The 18,009-nt window shown below is 48.2% G+C and overlaps 1 long non-coding RNA gene across 1 annotated transcript; it reads right to left on the bottom strand.

Moving 5' to 3' along the window:
- Positions 1-63: 63 nt before the first annotated feature.
- LOC144932450 (uncharacterized) lies at positions 64-17,235 on the bottom strand. The gene is made up of 3 exons (XR_013636913.1): positions 16,868-17,235; positions 1,470-1,604; positions 64-346 (listed from the first exon to the last, which is right to left on the bottom strand). It is a non-coding gene; the product is annotated as an uncharacterized LOC144932450 (long non-coding RNA).
- Between the last annotated feature and the right edge of the window lie 774 nt (positions 17,236-18,009).

Genomic DNA, 18,009 nt, shown 5'->3' with positions numbered 1-18,009 from the left:
GGGGTGGCGGCCGTGGAGGGGCAGCAAGAGAGGGCGGCTGGGCAGTTGGTCGCGGCTGCCGTATTTGTGGGCGGGAGAGGGGTGGGTGGGGTGCAGCGGATCTGCCGGTCGACCTGACGAGGGTCGACCTCGAGGTCAAGCAAGGTCAGACGAGGTCGTTGGCGGCGGCGGCGTCAGCGGCAGCAGAAGCGGCGCCGGTGAAAATGCCGCCAGCCTGGACGATGGCGCGTCCGCGTCGTATCTGAGCGACGGCCCCATCTTGAGTGGTGGTGGGGGGGGGGGCGGTGCCGGTGCTGGTGGTGGTGGTGGTCGCTCTCAGAATGGAAATTCCTCCTGGGGATTGGGGCTTAACAAGCACACGCACGCAAGCTTAATTAACATTAGCACATACAGGGCGCACGAATAAAGACGAAGGATCCCATTTTTAGCCTGCATTGCACCGTAGGAGAAAGTGCTGTTAGTGAGCACCTATTATGGCCGGCAGGGCAGATTAACAGGTGGTGGATTTAGCAACGCGCAGAGCTGTTTTTGTCTCGCCAGCGGCGGTGATTTAGACACAGCGCTCCAGGCAGAGTGGATTTGGGGGAGACCCAAGCCAAGTTTTGGTGGCACCGTTATGCGTCGCCAGGAATTGCATTTGGGCCGCTGCGACGGTGGAGCGGTGTGTACGGATCACTGCTGTGCGTCTCTCCAGAGACAAAGATCCCCCGTATAGCCTCAACAGACTCTCGGCGCAACTTCTGTTTGCGAGTAGCACCTACGAAGGCGGGCATGGCACACGGTGGGGTGGACGGGTCAGCACCACGCCCCAAGCCGCCTTGATCTCCCCAGTGGCGATGTTTACCAGGTACTCATTAGTGGTTGAGTCGATCTAGGGGAGGCCCAAGACCGGCTCAGATAATCATCACTGGTATTGGCACTGCCCGGGAACCAAACTCGCCGGGTTCATAGCGCAGTGTGCTAACCACTACACTACCGCTCCTCTACAAACACACACACGCGAACATGCATTCACATACAACAGTATAGTAAATGTGATGATTCGCCTCCCCGTTATACGATGAATTGTCAAAGTTAAAAGTCACTATTTGATGCAATAAATGGTTGTTTTTTTTACTAACTTTTTTACCTCTTACCATCTCGTTTGTATTGTTTCTCAATAATTTCTGTCTCAACTGTGCAGTCTTGTCTACTCGATTAGCCTGTTTGCAAATAATTATCATAAATTGATAATCATCAATTCTTGCAGATGCGATTTGATTCAGGTGCCCCGAGCCTTAACAATCAATGAGGGCCTTCTCACTCCGTACGGGTATTGTGGGGTCATTTTGCCATACTCCACCATGCTGATTAGTGCGGGTTGGCGAAGGTGAGAAGGAAACACGAAGCAGCAAAGTTCAGTGTGTTCAAAAAAGATAAACGAATTCTGTACGGACACCATGCATAGGTCCAAATAGAAAGATACGCACCTTTGTCCTCCTCTCCGCGCACAGTTTTGACAGGAACCTCAACGTTCACGCAGACGTCTAGCTCAAGGGGACAGCAGCCACCTCGAGGAGGGAGAAGTCACCCCGTAGGAGGCATGAGTGTCATGCTGCTCCAACCTGTGCGCACAGTCGCACACAAACAGAGAGACAGAGAACCCTCATTATCGCCTTAACAGGCACCAAAGACAACATTCCCCCATATAGCCTTGACAGGCTGTTGGGGCAAGTGCTGTTAGCGAGCACCTATGAAGCCAGGCACTGCACACGAGGGGGTGGGTGGCCGGCATCGCGCCCAGCCAGCTTTGTCTCCCCAGTGGCGATGTTTACACACCGCACCAAGTACTCAGTTGATGCCGACTTGACCTCAGGGAGGCCCAGGACCGGTCCACATAATCGTCACTGGCATTGGCCGTGAGCAGAAATCGAACTCGGGTCACGGGGTTTGTAGCGGAGCGCGCTAATCGCAACGCTGCCGCCCCCCACGGTGGTCGCACACGCGCACACGGAGACACCCAAGACCACGGCCGCCTGCTTGGGCAGGATGAGCTGTTGCTGGCTACGAGCGGTGGCACAGCGGGCAGAGCACCGCGCTACGAACCCGGCGACACGAGTTGGGAGTCCCCGGCCACGGCTCACGTCAGCGGCGAGTGACATCCGAACCGATCCTGGGCCTCCCTCCTTCACACAGACCCGCGCTGGCCAGCAGTAGGCAAGGACGATGAAACAAACCCCACGACTAACACGGCACGGGGAGGCCTTCATGCAGGTGTGCGTTCACAAAGGCCCTACAACCAATGCTGAGTTTACAAAGAGAGAACAGCACCATACACTCCCCCACGTGAGCGTAGGACTGTTTGGTGCTCAAGTTGGGAGCTACATCCGAGTGTAATCATTAAAGGGCTGAGTTGACCTAGGGGTTGCCCAGGCCAGGTTCACATATCAATTGCCACCGGTGTAAAGGTGAAGGACTGAGCCCGGGCTGGTGAGATTGTAGCGCAATGCGCCACTTTTCAATTCTCACACTAACCCTGAATACAAATATCTCGCATTCAGCAGTGCGATCTTTCGAGGGAAGTGGTGTTAACAAGCACTCATTAAGTCCCACCTATGCATATCTCCAGTGGTGATATTTTTTATGCCACAGTGAACTTAGGGGGCCTATGACCACCTAGAATGCAGCCAATCTCATTGCATCTGGAAAAGCTAAGCAAATTTAATCCTGGATAATACTTGGACAGGTGACCACCATGTATTAACCTGGTCGTTATAGGCAGTGCAGCAAAAAAAAATATTGTTGTACTGTATATCTATATTCCCACGTCTATGTTCGCCACCTTCACCAACTCGCACTGACCAGCGTGGTGAAGTATGGCTAAATATCCACCCGTGACTCATTTGCCGTTGGGGTCAAAGCCCTCACCAACCAGCGGACTGACAAAAGGGCCGCACACTCGTACGTAGCCAAGGTGAGGTCTGGTGCAGGATGGTCATAAAGGAAGCACCACTGATGATACACATGGATAGATATCGAACCCAACACCACTTGAGTTTGCAGTGCAGTGCACGAATCCCTGCACCACAGCTCAGCGCGCACACGCACACATACATACACACGCACACATACATACACACGCACACGTACACACACACGCACACATACATACACACGCACGCACAGCAAAGTGCTAAAGAGAGAACGAGTCCGTCATACAGTGAGCTCCAAGCCAGGCATGGCTGGGACACCCTTTAATAGCGAATTCCTATTAATACCCTGACAGTGGCGGGTGCTGGAGTGGTGGGCAATGCACGTACAGGCACGCACGAGCACGCCGCCACGCAGGGGCACAGCCGCACATACTTTGGAAGTTGGGGGCTGTCCTAGTCGCGATTGGTTCCCATAGTTTGTTAATTGTGTTTATACACTCGCCTTTTGTCCGTCCAAGGACGGGTGTATTGCAGTAAATCTGAAGCTTGCAAGCGAAAAGCAGACCGCGACGTGATATATTCATTGCATCAACTCGTGTGCAAGTTGCAAGCGAAAAGCAGACCGCGACGTGATATATTCATTGCATCAACTCGTGTGCAAGTTGCACACGAGTTGTGTGACACAGACCTATTTCATTTAAAGGTTATAATCCCTTGTTCATCACGACGTCCTTTTTACTTTGATGTCTCAACAGCGTTACGGAGATGGCGTGACGTGAGGGTTCTGCCTTTGTAGTGAGGGTTGTGAGTTGACGCCGAGGAGGGGGAGGAGGCGCCTCGCCACGGCGATAGAGCGTTGCACCCGTGGGTTTTCGCCGGGTGCTCCAGTTTCCTCCCACTTGTACAATAAACACTGATTGTCATTAATTGGCTGAAAACGTCTTAAAATAATAAAAACCCAATTCAGGGCCCCCTCCTGAAAAAGAGTCGTTCGACTCAGTGTGGCATTCCTGGATAAACAGGTAAATTATATAGGAGCCGAGAAATTCCTCAATTGGGATTACGCGTCACACTCATCGCCCACTACCGGCAGACCAATGTCCGCTTGCAGGCCAGGTGCCGAGTTGACAGCTGCCGCTAGGGGTGCCCTTGCAAATTGTTGAGAGGAGGTGTAATGCCAAGAATTCTGAGACACCCCAGCGTAAAAGGCACTCAATAAATAAAACAAATTCTTAGGATTATCATTAAGTTTCCCCTCCCATCCACTTGGTTACATATACTGTTACTATTTTAAAAATATATATGTAATGGTTGCTAAGCATAGGGCCCCAATGTCAATAACATCGAGTGTGCAGAAACAAACAGCACTCCTGGATGTGTAAGAGATCAGGTAAAATGCCTCTTGAATTGAGCTAAATAATTATAAGTGCTTACTAAACAAAACTATTTTTTTTATCTCACCAGGTAAGGCCCACTCAGCTCACTAGCTGTTGTTCAGAAGCGACCTGGCCACACAAATGACAGCTCAACTAAGCGGCTTAGCACGTGGACATTTTTCGAGGCCAAAAAAACTCTGAACTTGGAGAAAAAAGGCAACGGGAGGGAATTAAAGAGCTGAGCCGTGAGAGGAAAGCAGCAGAATGAGAGGTGTTTTGGACAGCGGTGTGGCGATGGTTGAACTCAGCCTGCACGAGATTAAACACCGGACCTACGCAGCCATTGGCAACGGACTCAGCTGAACCTACTTATCCGTGCTCCCACTGTGCATAATTTCAAAGTTGCGTCGTTAGGGGCCGTCCATAAATGACGTCACGCGATTTTGGACGATTTTTGACCTTCCCCCTCTCGTCACACGGCGTCAGACACCCCCTCAAATATGACGTCACAAAGCTCTGCCCACCCCCCCCCAAAACCATATTTCCATTTTAAAAAGAAAACATGCTTCAAATCGCTTTAAACTATTGTCATTGTAGTGCGTATTTAATGTGGCGCTGCACTCTGATGTTGTAGGAGAAAACATTTATTAAAAAGTCGATTTAATTAAGTAGAACGTGTTGTCTATATTTATTTAAAGTTGCACATTCTGATGTGACGTCACATTTCTCACCCCCCCCCCCGTCACACATCGTCACAAATGTCTGACCCCCCCCCCCCTACGTGCGTGACGTCATTTATGGACGGCCCCTTACATCAGCACATCAGCATCATCGGCAATTACGACTCCTTCTCAGGGGCGGACACAACGGCAGACCCATGTGTGCCATGATTTTTTTCATCCAAACTTGTTGTGGGTGTCTCTTAGTCACAGCTAAAAACGGTTGTGGGGGTGGGCGGTGGTGTCTGGACACACACACGCACATGACACCCACCGTAGCCCCCCGTGCCTCTGGCACACAGCTATGCCCAAACGCTTTTCCACGGCGCCCATAAATCAATGGGCATGCGCCATCGGCCGGAGTAGCCACCTCCGAATTGAACGAAACAACTGTGCTGGAGAAAGAGCGCAGGGGCGCGCGAATGAAAGCGTTTGTCTGAACAACCAAAGTGGTGCATCCTGGCGAGGCAGATGCTTGGGACAATGGCGTTGATCAAGTCACAGCAGGCGTTATTTAAGGAGAGTCTCACAAATACGTACTGTCCGCAGGTGGCACTCCAAACCACCGCCGCTGCTGTTGCACGCATGCAGACACAGCTCGTCAGCATAGACAGATGATGCACGTGACCCTTTGCACAGCGGTAACATGGGGAGCGGTGGTGCAGGGGTTAGCGCGCTCGCGCTACGAAGCCGGTGGCCCGAGTTCGAGATTGCCGCTCACGGCCAACACCAGTGACGATTATCTGAATCGGTAGTTGAAGCAGTGCCGGATTAAGCTCGTGCGGGCCTGTAGCATATCTTATAAAGGTGCCCCTAAATTACAAAAAATCACAAATATTAAAACACTAACTTTTAACTTGCATAGTAAAGTAATTGTATTTTTTCATTTGCTATATAGCCGGATAATATGGCAAATCGCTAACCTTAAACACCCAGTCGTTCATACAAGTTGAAGGCGGTATAGTACTATAGTAATAGAGCAAGTGCAGAATCACTGAACCGGAATCGATAGCTTGAAAGCACGGGGCCCGTAGCATGTGTAGCTACTTGTGCTACTAGGATAATTCACTATGTAACACGACTTTTGTCCCTGGGTAGTAAGTGTTATATTTTGTATTGCTTATGCCTAAAGAGTATAGAAAATGGCTATCATTCCCCACAAAATTTGCTTTTACATATACTGAGTATAAGTATGGTCACGACACATCATACACGCGTTATATATGCGCAGATGTCACATATTGGGAGGGAACATTGGGGCCGTCCTCTGGTCTGCGATGTCATGATGCTCATGAAAGTTTTAGCGATTGCCCCTCGGTCTCGACAGCAGAAATGTGAATCAATCTCTACGCCTGACAACATTTGCCATGTGCGGCCCTTAACATTCTGATCAAAGCGACGGTCATCCACGAAACGTACACCATCTCTCACGGGTGACGCGATGCAAAAAAACACAAATCCATCTAGCTCCTGATAAACAAGCCACTCCATCTCTGTAGTGGACGTGCTCTTGGGTGTATTCCCTCTTTTGCTTGCAACTTTGTTGTTATTCTCGGGTCACCGAACATCATCCCTCCTCGCAACGTCTCGTCCGGCCAGAGGCCATTTGGTTTACTTAAGAGTCAACATGATGTCTCGAAGTTAGATAAGTGATCTGATCCGTGTGTTCGATTTTTAAAAAAATCTATTTTTTTGTTTACCTTATAGTGACGTCAGAAGCCTGTAGCGGCTACAGGGGTCACGTTAATCCATTACATACAACATATTATATAACAATGCAATATAATAAACAGCCCTTTGTCAATCCACCACTGGATGTATGTATTTTTTAATCCTTTATATTAAGTTCGCATGCTTGCTTGCTTGCGCGATTGCTTGCTTGCGTGCTTGCGTGCTTGCTTGCTTGCTTACGACCGTGCAAATCTTTCGGTCGTTTTTTAACCCACTTCCCGTGATCCAATCGAGCTGACATTTTCCACACACACTCGTTGTGCCAGACAATTAATGTTCGTGAAAAAAAATTCCCAAAATGTTACACTTTTTAGGCAAAAAAAAAATATTTTACATATATTCAAATAGAACTCATTCATCGCTTTGGCTGAACGTCACAGTATAAGAGCCCAGAGCGTAACCCCTCCACAGGCCGTGGCGGAGTAGCGCAGTTGGTAGCGCCCTCGCTTCCCATGCCAAAGGTCGCGGGATCGATCCCCGCGTCCTCCACAGGCGAATATTTGTTTAATTAAATCCTTTATATTAAGTTCGCTGCCACGCATATAAAGGATTTATAGTGAAAAACTTTGTTTTTACGGGTTATACTTATTTACTTTTTTTATTGTTAATTTACCACTCATCATACTTTCATATAATTCGAGCGCATTTCATTTCACCACAGCACAATAGCAATATCATTAACACGACTAAGCGGGGTGTCACGATGCGCTGATATGCCGATGAATAGTCATTCTTCTGACACACAATATACCCATAAGGCATCGCGTCACATATGTGTAGCAATCAAACATTTGATTGATATTTTGCACGTTGTACGTAGCAGGGTTACGTGACCCATCCAGCCATGGAGAAGCTGTTACATTCACCTGAATGTCAAAAAACAATCTGCAGGTGAACCGTGACCCTGAATTGCGACAATGAATAGCGACTATTGAATCGCGAGGAGTACGAACAGCTACATCCCCCCGGTATTGACGGTGCACTTTCTCGCTGGGTCAGGCCGAGTTCAATTTCCAGTGCTCTTTGGGCAAATCTCATGAGTGCATCGCATAGTACAGTGCTGCACTATCAGCGCTTGCCATTTGCTTTTTGGTGGTGGACGGTGAGAAGCCGTGACGTGCAATCATTGTCGTTGATGTTGGGAGCCCGACATCCCATATATGCAAACGTGCCCACACAATTGTCATCGTTGACGAATGTGTCTAAGCAAATAAGATGACTCACTGTAAAACAACACCGATGCCCGCTCTCTCGTCCTGGGTAATTCAAGGACGTGGCGGTGAATCCCACTCGACCAGCTTAGGTGCTTTTTGGCTTTCCACGAATATTGCTTTTCTCACATTGCCAAGTCTGGGGTGTGCTCCCTCGAGAATAAGCGAGAACGCAGACTTGAAACGAATTTTTACATCGAGATTTTGATCATCGCAGCGGCAGTTAGCGGCAACCTCAACTGCTGTGAAACGCCACCATTTTCATAAATGGCCAGTAATCTTTGGGGTTTGTTACATAACCCCCCCTGGTTTCATTACCTAAGCGACATTTGCTGTTCTCCAATCATTTGCACATCGCAGGGGTCGTGGTGGTCGCCACGGATTGTGCACGGTGCGTTACGCCATTGCCACATCGCTGCCCAATGCGCCTTTACGCGTTGCGTTGTCGTTCGACCGTACTTCACCACGCCGGTCCACTGCACGTTGGCGGACGAGAGCGTGGTCCCCACGACTGGTTCGGATGACAGTCACGCTCGTGGTAGTCGAGGCCAGAAATCAATATCCTGTACTGTATACAGTGCGAAAATCGATATCCACATAATGTACAGCATTGAGATACACAGACCTAACTAAATACACTATAGCAACAATGTCCTTAATGTAACTGTGTGAGCTCCGATTAACCAGTGTGAGATCACCGTTTTCCTAGGGGAAGCCAGAAAACCTTATTTAAATACTGTATTTCTTGTTTTTTTTTTCATGAACATTTAATCACAGGGCAATTCCATGATTTCGGACGTGCAATTCGGGCACATTAAAGGTGTTGATAATCGTCAGTGAAATCACAACGGGGCTTTTTACCTGGGACAAAGCATGTCAACCAATTAGGAATATACAGAGTAATTGAGATATAAATAATGTTTCCACCTAAGGGAGAAAGGCATGATGATAACATACCACAGCGGTGGCACGTACTCGGATGAACTCACTTTTACATCTTAAGATTTTGCAGAGGATGCATTCATTTTCGTACACGTGTCAAACAAAAGTCTTCTTCAATAAATTAACCAAATTTTATGAAACTATAATTGCATTCAAAGTTTTAACCCCCCCCGCCCATATGTATTATTAGGAAATGTTTTGACAGTGAGGTTTGCCAAGGGTGTCGAGACTGACGCACAGGTAATTGAAAAAAACATTTTGAACGTATATATTAATTCCTGAAAATAACGTCACAAGCCTTTAGCATCCGATTCATATCTGACAGGGAACTGTGGTAATTCCCTTTAATTAACCACCGGCGGCTGTGGTCAATGACAGCTGACTCGGCAAGCAATGAATGCAGCGAGCACGGTGCTTACCGGTTCTACCGAAGCAATAACACACGCGGAGTGGTGGCGCAGCGGTTAGCGCACTGTGCTCAGAATCAGTGGCGATGTGATATCCGAGCTGGACCTGGGCACCCCCATTCACTCACTCGCACTGAGCAGTGCGGTGAAGTATAGCCTTACAATCCCCATTACTGCCACGTGGTGTAGAGACCTTCATCAAGCAGATTGACAAAGGGCTCTACGTTAGTTTACGCAATTATGTACAAATAGATAACGAAATAAAACGCTGTCAGTGAACTAACCACAAAGCCCGATGTGGTGACAGTAAAAGCTGAGTTCCTGAGAGTCGCCCAGCAATTCCTGTTGGATATGACAACATTTTTACCAGATGGGAAAAAACAAAAAAAAATTCCCTTCTACGTGACTTTACCGAAAGAACCAAGAAGATGAATTCTTGCAGTCACGAAAGCTTTAAATCGAAATTTTTACCAGAATAAAATTTCCGCACATCCGCCTGGCAATGTGTGTGCAACAGTTAATTAAGCCGTGTCTGCTGTCTGACGTAACATTGACATCAAAGACTCTGGGTCATCTTTCAGGAGAGCCAATGCGTTCCCGCGTCATAACCCACATCCCAAATGAGATGCAGCCAAGTGAAACGATTTCCTGCAAATTAATATTCCCCATTGCTGGCCCTTGGCCAAGCGTGGACATTTCACATTTATATGGTGGGGTTCATGGTCCGCATAGGATAACCTCCGTTGACTTTCATAGGATTGACCCCATGGCTAGAGAGGTGGCTGGGATGGCGCAAAGGTCAAGAGCTCTGAGCTGACGCCGCACAAGTGATGGGTTTGAATCCAGGCAGCTGCCTGGAATTAAACCGGGTTCACAAGTGCAGTGAGTTCATGCTCTCAATGCGGTCATCAATGGCTGCGCCAAAAACAAACAATCCATCACATTACATATTGTTCTGTACTTTATTTGGTTAACTTGCAACTCTGTGAATTACTAACAAACTATATACATTTTAATGGAATGCGATGAACGTCACTCTCAGTTATTTTTGTGTTTAGTTTGCTGTCCTTTCGCCGCACCTCCGATTAGCACGTTTGGCTACATACGGTGCGAAAAAAGTCCAACATACATACGTACAGTGCGGCTGTGAACAGTGCTGCCCCCTACTGTGCGGAACACATGTCACTTAAATCGATCTCAGAGGCAATTCTGTGATGTTTGCTTCTGTGGGCTGTTCTCCGAAACGAATGGCAGCACAGCTTTGTAAGATATCCGAGTGGATATGTTGTCTCATGATGTCACACACATCGCAAAATCAGGGCAAAAACTGAGAAAAAAACCCACAAAAAAATACATTAACCCCAGAGTAATGATGGACAGTCGACCCCCTGGCCAGGATTTCAACTTATAACCTTTTATCAAAATCTCTGCCACAATATCACCCAGCCAGACAGATTAATTTCTCATAATGAAACAGCAAAAACTCATCCTATGCAAATGCTGCTCCGCAGAGCGCCAAGTGCCAAAAATATAATCAAATCACGCTTCCGAAATCTCTATGGGTTCTCGCCTGCTAAGCGTTCAAGTACATTGATAGTGCTATTAAACAGTGTCTCTATACAGATTTTACATCTGTTTGTGCAATATTACCAAGGGCAGTTCACGCAAGGCTTGTTATATTGTTCCTCTGTACAAGTATGTTCACTGCTGCTTAAATGTACCAACCCTCTGTTCAACAAATATGCCATTTTTACCAGGTATCCATTCACACGAGAGAGCGGGGTTGCTGCAGCGGTTACCTGAGTTCAATTCCTGACCACAGCCAACATCAGTGGCAAAAAATACCTAAATCAGTCCAGGGTTGCCCCCACCTTCACCAACACGCACTGATCAGCGTGGTGAAGTATGGTCAAACGACCTCCTTGACAAAATGGCATGGGGAGAGGCGTTTATCCAGCAGGCAGGGGATTAACAAAGGCTAGTAAATTATAATTTACATTGTATCCGTACAATGTTGTCATTTTATTTTTGTAATAATTGCATGTTGAATATGAAGTAAAACGAAAAACCGGCAATTATATTTAATCACAAAGCAAAAAAGAAAATGCAGAACTGCAATTCTCAAAGTGCATTGAGAAATTCGCGCAACATTTGAATGACTCCACATTTCACAATCAAGTCTTGTGGGCCCAAACTGGCATTTGGCTGATGATGCAACATCACATCATTATCAAAATTGACTTCATGTAGGCATCATATTGAATGGATTATTCGAGAGCAGTGAATTGATTTAAACCCTCAGTGGTGGCACAGATTCAACAGCCCACATACACACACAGCTACATTGCCATAACTGTAGGAACTTACACCTTGACACAAGCACAATGATACCATAACAGGCAGAGTGACACACATTGTGTGCACTCACCGAGTAAACACAAATATCCCTCCCCTCCCCACCCGTATAACCTTAACAGATTGTAGGGGAAAGTGCTGTTAGCGAGCACCTATTAAGGCCGTTTACACACTGCATCAGATATTAATTTACGGCCGAGCCGACCTGAACACAGATGCACACAATGGATACATTGATACTAGATATGAAAAAATAATAATAAACAATGTACACCCTTTTGGGGCCGTCCATAAATGACGTCACACACCTAGGGGGGGGGGGGGTCAGACATTTGTGACAATGTGTGACGAGGGGGGGGGGGGTTTGAGAAATGTGACGTCACATCAAAATGCGCAACTTTAACTAAATATAGATATAACACTAATTGTTATAACAACACTCCAACAACATCAGAGTGCAGCGCCACATTAAATATGCACTACAATGACAATAGTTTAAAGCGATTTGAAGCATGTTTTATTTGGGGGGGGGGGGGGAGAGCTTTGTGACGTCATATTTGAGGGGGGGGGTCTGACTTTTTGTGACGTCGTGTGACGAAGGGGGGGGGGTCAAAAATCGTTCGAAATCGTGTGACGTCATTTATGGACGGCCACTTTTGACAATTCACTGCTATAATGATGGCCTCGTGTCGGTCACGTGTTAGTTGCTTAGCCATACGTCACCACACTGGTGTGGATATCACTCACAGCTGGCGTCAGCCCGGTCAAACCCGCTGTACGGTAACCACTGCTCCTCGCAAACGCGGTACACTTCAGAATACAATCATTCGCAGTGACATGACAACTGCACACACACACACACGTACAGCAACATGAAGACACAGTGGTCCACACACACATACACACAGGTCCCACGCCACTTATATGGAACAGACACACACACGAACACACAAACTGGGTGACGATATCCATGAAGGTCATAACAGGGACACACATCGGAAGACTGTAAACACCGCATCGCACTCTGCAATACCGTACCAGACACATCGTGTATAGTACGAGCACGCGCGTGCCAATGGGCGTGCGTTCGTGCCATGTGAAAATGCAGTGCCACGCGCTTAAATGATTGAACGCATATCGTTCGACACACACACACAATGGCACATCAACAGTGACAGGTCAGACCTGTTGTACACCCTTAAACACAATGGTGCCGTATATGCATTAAACAACAACAACAACAGCAGCCGTCGCCATTCGCCACTAAGTGGCGGTGATGTCATCACACTGCTAATGTTATGCTCGGTGCACTCTGAAGCCACGTGAAGCATCAATGACTCGCTGCTCACAGGACAGACCCAGATGTTATAGATTGACTGACTGAGATGACTGGCAGATTGCACCACTTGCGCTCCCCACTTAGCCAACTTGCTGTGTTTTAGCCACCGGGTGCTCTGCTCGTTGTTGTGAGTACGGTTACCCAAACCCTCTGTTGTTGCTGGTGGACCCGTTGCCTCCAACTGCCCAGGAGTGTCCTTCACGAGCCTCCTCCAAATAGGTCAATCTAGACACCGCTGGCCAGCTGTCGCCAAGTTCACTCAGCTACAATTCCTCCTGTTCCACATCAGCCCATCTTTTCTGTAGCCATGCCACTCTCTGAGCATGCGGGCTACATCACTCAGCCAATGCAACCTTGCCTGGTGATTGAGCTCTCCGACGGAGCTGTGTTCGAATCTTTCAAGGATCTGCGGGTTCCTCACGTAATCCATTTTGGTTAAACGTAGGAAGGATCGTAGGCAGGCCAGGCTGCATGTTCAAGCAAGAGCACATGCTCCTGTAAAGGGGGCATTTTTTTGTTCTACGTTTTATTGGCAAAGAGAAGAGAGGGCATGATTGGTGGCGGTGAAACCCCAGAGCTTTTTGTAGCATGACAAGTCCAAGGCAGCTTCCAAACAGCATTACGTAGCCGATGAAAAAATAATGCCGCACTAATGATTTAGAGACCACCGCTGCCAAGCTGAAGCTGGCCATGAGCACACTGTCCAGGTATGGTAACTTCTCCACTCTCTCCTCACCACCTCATTAATCATGGAGAGTTGAGGGGGTGGAGTGTTCAATGACAAAAGGACCCCGGCAGGCACATTGTTTTGGTGGGGCTGATGGGAATAACCTCATGAAATAACCTTTGCAGGAGGCCTTTCCACAATGCGGTGAAACGTGGACACGTTTCTAATGATGATGGTAAGGCCCCGTCTCTTTGTGGCAAAAAACATCCAACTTCAAGAGTCTCAAACTCCTGCTCAGAGTGAGCAGCAAATATCATATGGTCAGCACTGGTTAAATAACATGACTGATCAGTGGGCAGCACTTGGGCACCAATCAACTTCCCATTCTATCTGTAGCAGGACGTTCCACTGTTACATCCCTAGAAACCTTCTAGAACTGGGTGATAAAAAAATATGTTAAACAGTATAGAAGCCAGAACACATCTCTTTCATGCCCTCAAATGAAGAGGGCATGGCTCTGACCCCTGGCCACACAGCTTTACCTGGGCCTGCCCACCATCATGAAGAGTATTAATGATTGAGAGCAAAGGGTTAGATACTCATAAAGCATTAAGAGGAACCCAAAGCCCTGGCCTCTGGATGGTATTGTAGGCTTTGACCAGGTCAATAAAGCAGAGGTGCTGTTAGTCATGTAGAAATAGCTGCAGCAGACAGACAGAGAGTGTGGTGTCTGTGCAGTCTTGCTCTTGCCTGAAACCACATTGGAGCGCCGTGAGGTTCTTCTCAGCATGTCTGGCAAGATGATGTAAAAAAAATCGCCAGTATCCTTCCTGGCATGTTGAGAAAGGCGATGTGCCCCTAATAGTGGTTACAATCGGTGCGGTCATCCTTATTAAAAAGGGGGGCCACCGTAGGGACCACCTATTAAGTGACACATGCCCACACAGTGGCACACATATGGAAACAGTACAGTTGCTATACATGAAGAATGGCACACACCTACATACAGTTGCGGGCGTAAACAGTTACATTTAACACAAGTTTACAGTAACGCAATACAGTGGACCACAGTTGCAAATATACATCGTGGCATTCACGTGACAGGCAACGCATATACACAGTATTATGGGTGTAAAGATTTGTCAAAATCACAATTCGATGTTTCGATACAAGAGTCGATTTGATTTTGTACATTGTGGTTATTGTAGCGGCCTCTAGTGGCTGGAGGGGTCACGTTCACCCATTAGACACGACTATGAATAGAACATTTTTTTTATTCTTGCACGTGCTATTTGATTCATTTCATGAACTCAAGCGTCGTTATTACGCACACATAAATATGAAACACACCTTGGCAAAACAGCAGGCATCTAAATATATACACCAGCGACACACACCTAAATATGCACAGTGACACATGAATCTAAATAGAGTACAACTCCAAATATTTAGCGGTGATGTGGGGGGAGGGGCGCATGGTGGATTCGCTGACCCTGTATTCCGAGGCACATTGCATGCGATATTAACTCAAAAATCCGCACTGAAATATTCGTGGAGTAAAGGATCAGAGGGACATGCGACTAAGCACGAATTATTTGTAGGGGAAAAAAATAGCGGATTGTTGAGAGGTTCCCAAATTCTTTTAGAAAAAAATTTTAAATGGAGGAAAACGTCCTAATGGGATCTTTATTTGAGAACAATAAATAAAAATTACAAAAATTCCGTGAAACGTAAGCAAAACAAAAACAATCACTTGTTTTTGTGCCGGTGTGTTTATTTGCATCTCCATTTGTCTCTTTCTCTCTGCATCTCTGTCGCTCTCAAAGGTAGAGTTCGAGAGAGACACGTGTTTGAAGCGTTTCAAACAAGATGGGAATGATTCTTGTTGTTAAAGTCCAACGGCCATACTGAAAAGCCAACTGGCTCCTTCAAATCCAGCCAACAATTAAAAAGAAATCATCCCATCGCGGTCTCTCGCGAATTTGAGGATAATTTTTGGCTGCTATAACCTACACGATTTTTTTGTGTGGATTCCATGAGTTTTTAGCCGCCCTACAATTTTTTTTGTCAAATATGCAAAAAAACACCCGGATTTTAGGATGTTCGCCAATGCAGATTATGGGCATTTCCCTGAACCACAGGGGCGCCGTGACTTTCAGGATTCGGGGACTTTCAGAAGACAGGTTTTTAGGAATTTTGCCGCATGCATACACAATGACACACAACTGTGCTTTATACCACGTGAAACTATGGCACGCAAAGTCATAAACACTGACACATGTACACATTGCATAACAGTATGCAGACACACATCTGAACACAGTACAAACGAATATGCATACATACATAGTAACACAGAGACACCGATCTAAGTTTACACAATGACACAATGAAACATGTACAGTGACACACGTGAATATGCACAAACACATCGAGTGTTACACATATCTAGAAATAAGTCGACAGTATAGAAACACACCTCCATATACACACACACACGTGCAGACACAATGACAAACACCCAAATGTGCAGTGACACAGACACACACCTATACAGTACTGCATAGGCAAACACACAATGACACTGACACACAGGGACACACACACACACAATGACACACACCTATATGTGCACACACACACACACGTGTGGACACACACTGACATGCACACACAATGACAATACCTAACATGCACACACAGTCACACGCAAAGACAAAGATCCCCGTACGGCCTTGACAGATGTTGGGACAAGTGCTGATGTGAGCGTGCATCGACAAAGCCCGGCACGGCACACCAGTAGGGGTGAGTGACCAACACTACTCCCGGTCGCCTTTGTCTCCCCAAATGATGATGCTTACACACAGCGCCAGGTACTACCCATCAAGGCTGAATGACACACACACACATACACAGCTATGCACACACACACAGCTACAGCTATGCACACACACACGCGCACATACCACACACGCTCACACACTGACAGATACACCTTCATGTAAAGACGAAGATCCCCCCACGCATGGCACGTCACATGCTGCTGGTGCAAGTGCTGTTCGCGAGCACCTATTACACACACCAGCATGTGCACACACAGCGGCACAGACAACAACACACACACACACACGTCCACACAGCACACACAATGACACCACCACATTCGACATCGCCATCCCTAACCGCGCCATCCGCGGCTGCGTCTCACCTCCTCGTCAACAGCAGCAGCAGCAAGCAGCAATCTTCGCCTTCCTCCTTCCTCCTCTTCCTTCTCAAAGCTACTGCCTCCTCCTCCTGCTGCTGCCTCCCGAAAGCCGAGCCAGAGCCATTAATCCCAGCGGCGAGCAGAGGAGGAGGAGAAGGGGAAAAACAACAACAACAGCAGCCACGGCCACGGCGCAGCAGCAATTAAATTAATGAATCCATTCGCTGGATCGCGAGACAGACAGTCCACACAAGCCGCTGCTGGTTATAAAGATGATGGTGGTTGGTTGGTTGGTGGTGCTGCTGCTGTTGTTGATGATGATGATGTTGTTGTTGTTGTCCTATGCGGCTTGTGTGCTCGGGACCCCTGTGTGTGTGGATGCAGAGAGAGAGAGAGAGACCCCCTCACTAACCCCCCCCCCCACAGCTGATATAAATAATCCCGGAGCGAGCTTCGGCCGCCGGCTGCGATGACATCACCTGCCGTGAGAATAGCGCGTGGCGGCGTCAGCGCGTGCCGTCATCGGCAGCCAATGGCAGCGCGCGCCTGCGGCACCACCAGCGCAGCCACGGATCGGGCGCAGGGGTCAGATTCTAGCTCGGGGAATGTCCCCCACGGTCCCCACCCCACACCCCCCATGGGCCCCCCCCCCGCCCAAACGGCCTCTGCCCCCCCCCGCCCACTGGCACCTCCACGGCCCAACCACCCGTGCCCCCCCCACACACACCGACTCCCCCCTCCACCACACCGACCTCTGTCCACGGCCCTAACCCCCACGCCCCCACTAAGCACCCCCCCCCTCCCCATTGGGGCCCCCTCCGCCCCACCGGCCTCTGCCCCCCTACCCCCCACCGGCACCTCCATGGCTCCACATCCCATGCCCCCCCCCCCGCTAGACTGCTCCCCCCTCCACCCAACTGCCCCCCCCCCCTCTGCCCCCCTCCACCCAACCGCCCCCACCCCTTTTCAGGCAGACTTGTGATGGTCAGAATATAGGGGGAGTAGGGGGCGGGGGTTGATTGGGTTGGTGGGGGGGGGCAAACTGCTAGGCCATATGGTGTACCCCCACCACCAACCAACCACCCACTTCAATTTGCTTTGAAAGGCTGTGCTCAGGGTATTTTTCGCTGATGTGAAAATAAACG

Source organism: Lampetra fluviatilis, chromosome 5 (assembly GCF_964198595.1).
Source record: "Lampetra fluviatilis chromosome 5, kcLamFluv1.1, whole genome shotgun sequence".
NCBI lineage: Eukaryota > Metazoa > Chordata > Hyperoartia > Petromyzontiformes > Petromyzontidae > Lampetra > Lampetra fluviatilis.
This window is presented reverse-complemented; position numbering and strand designations above follow the sequence as displayed.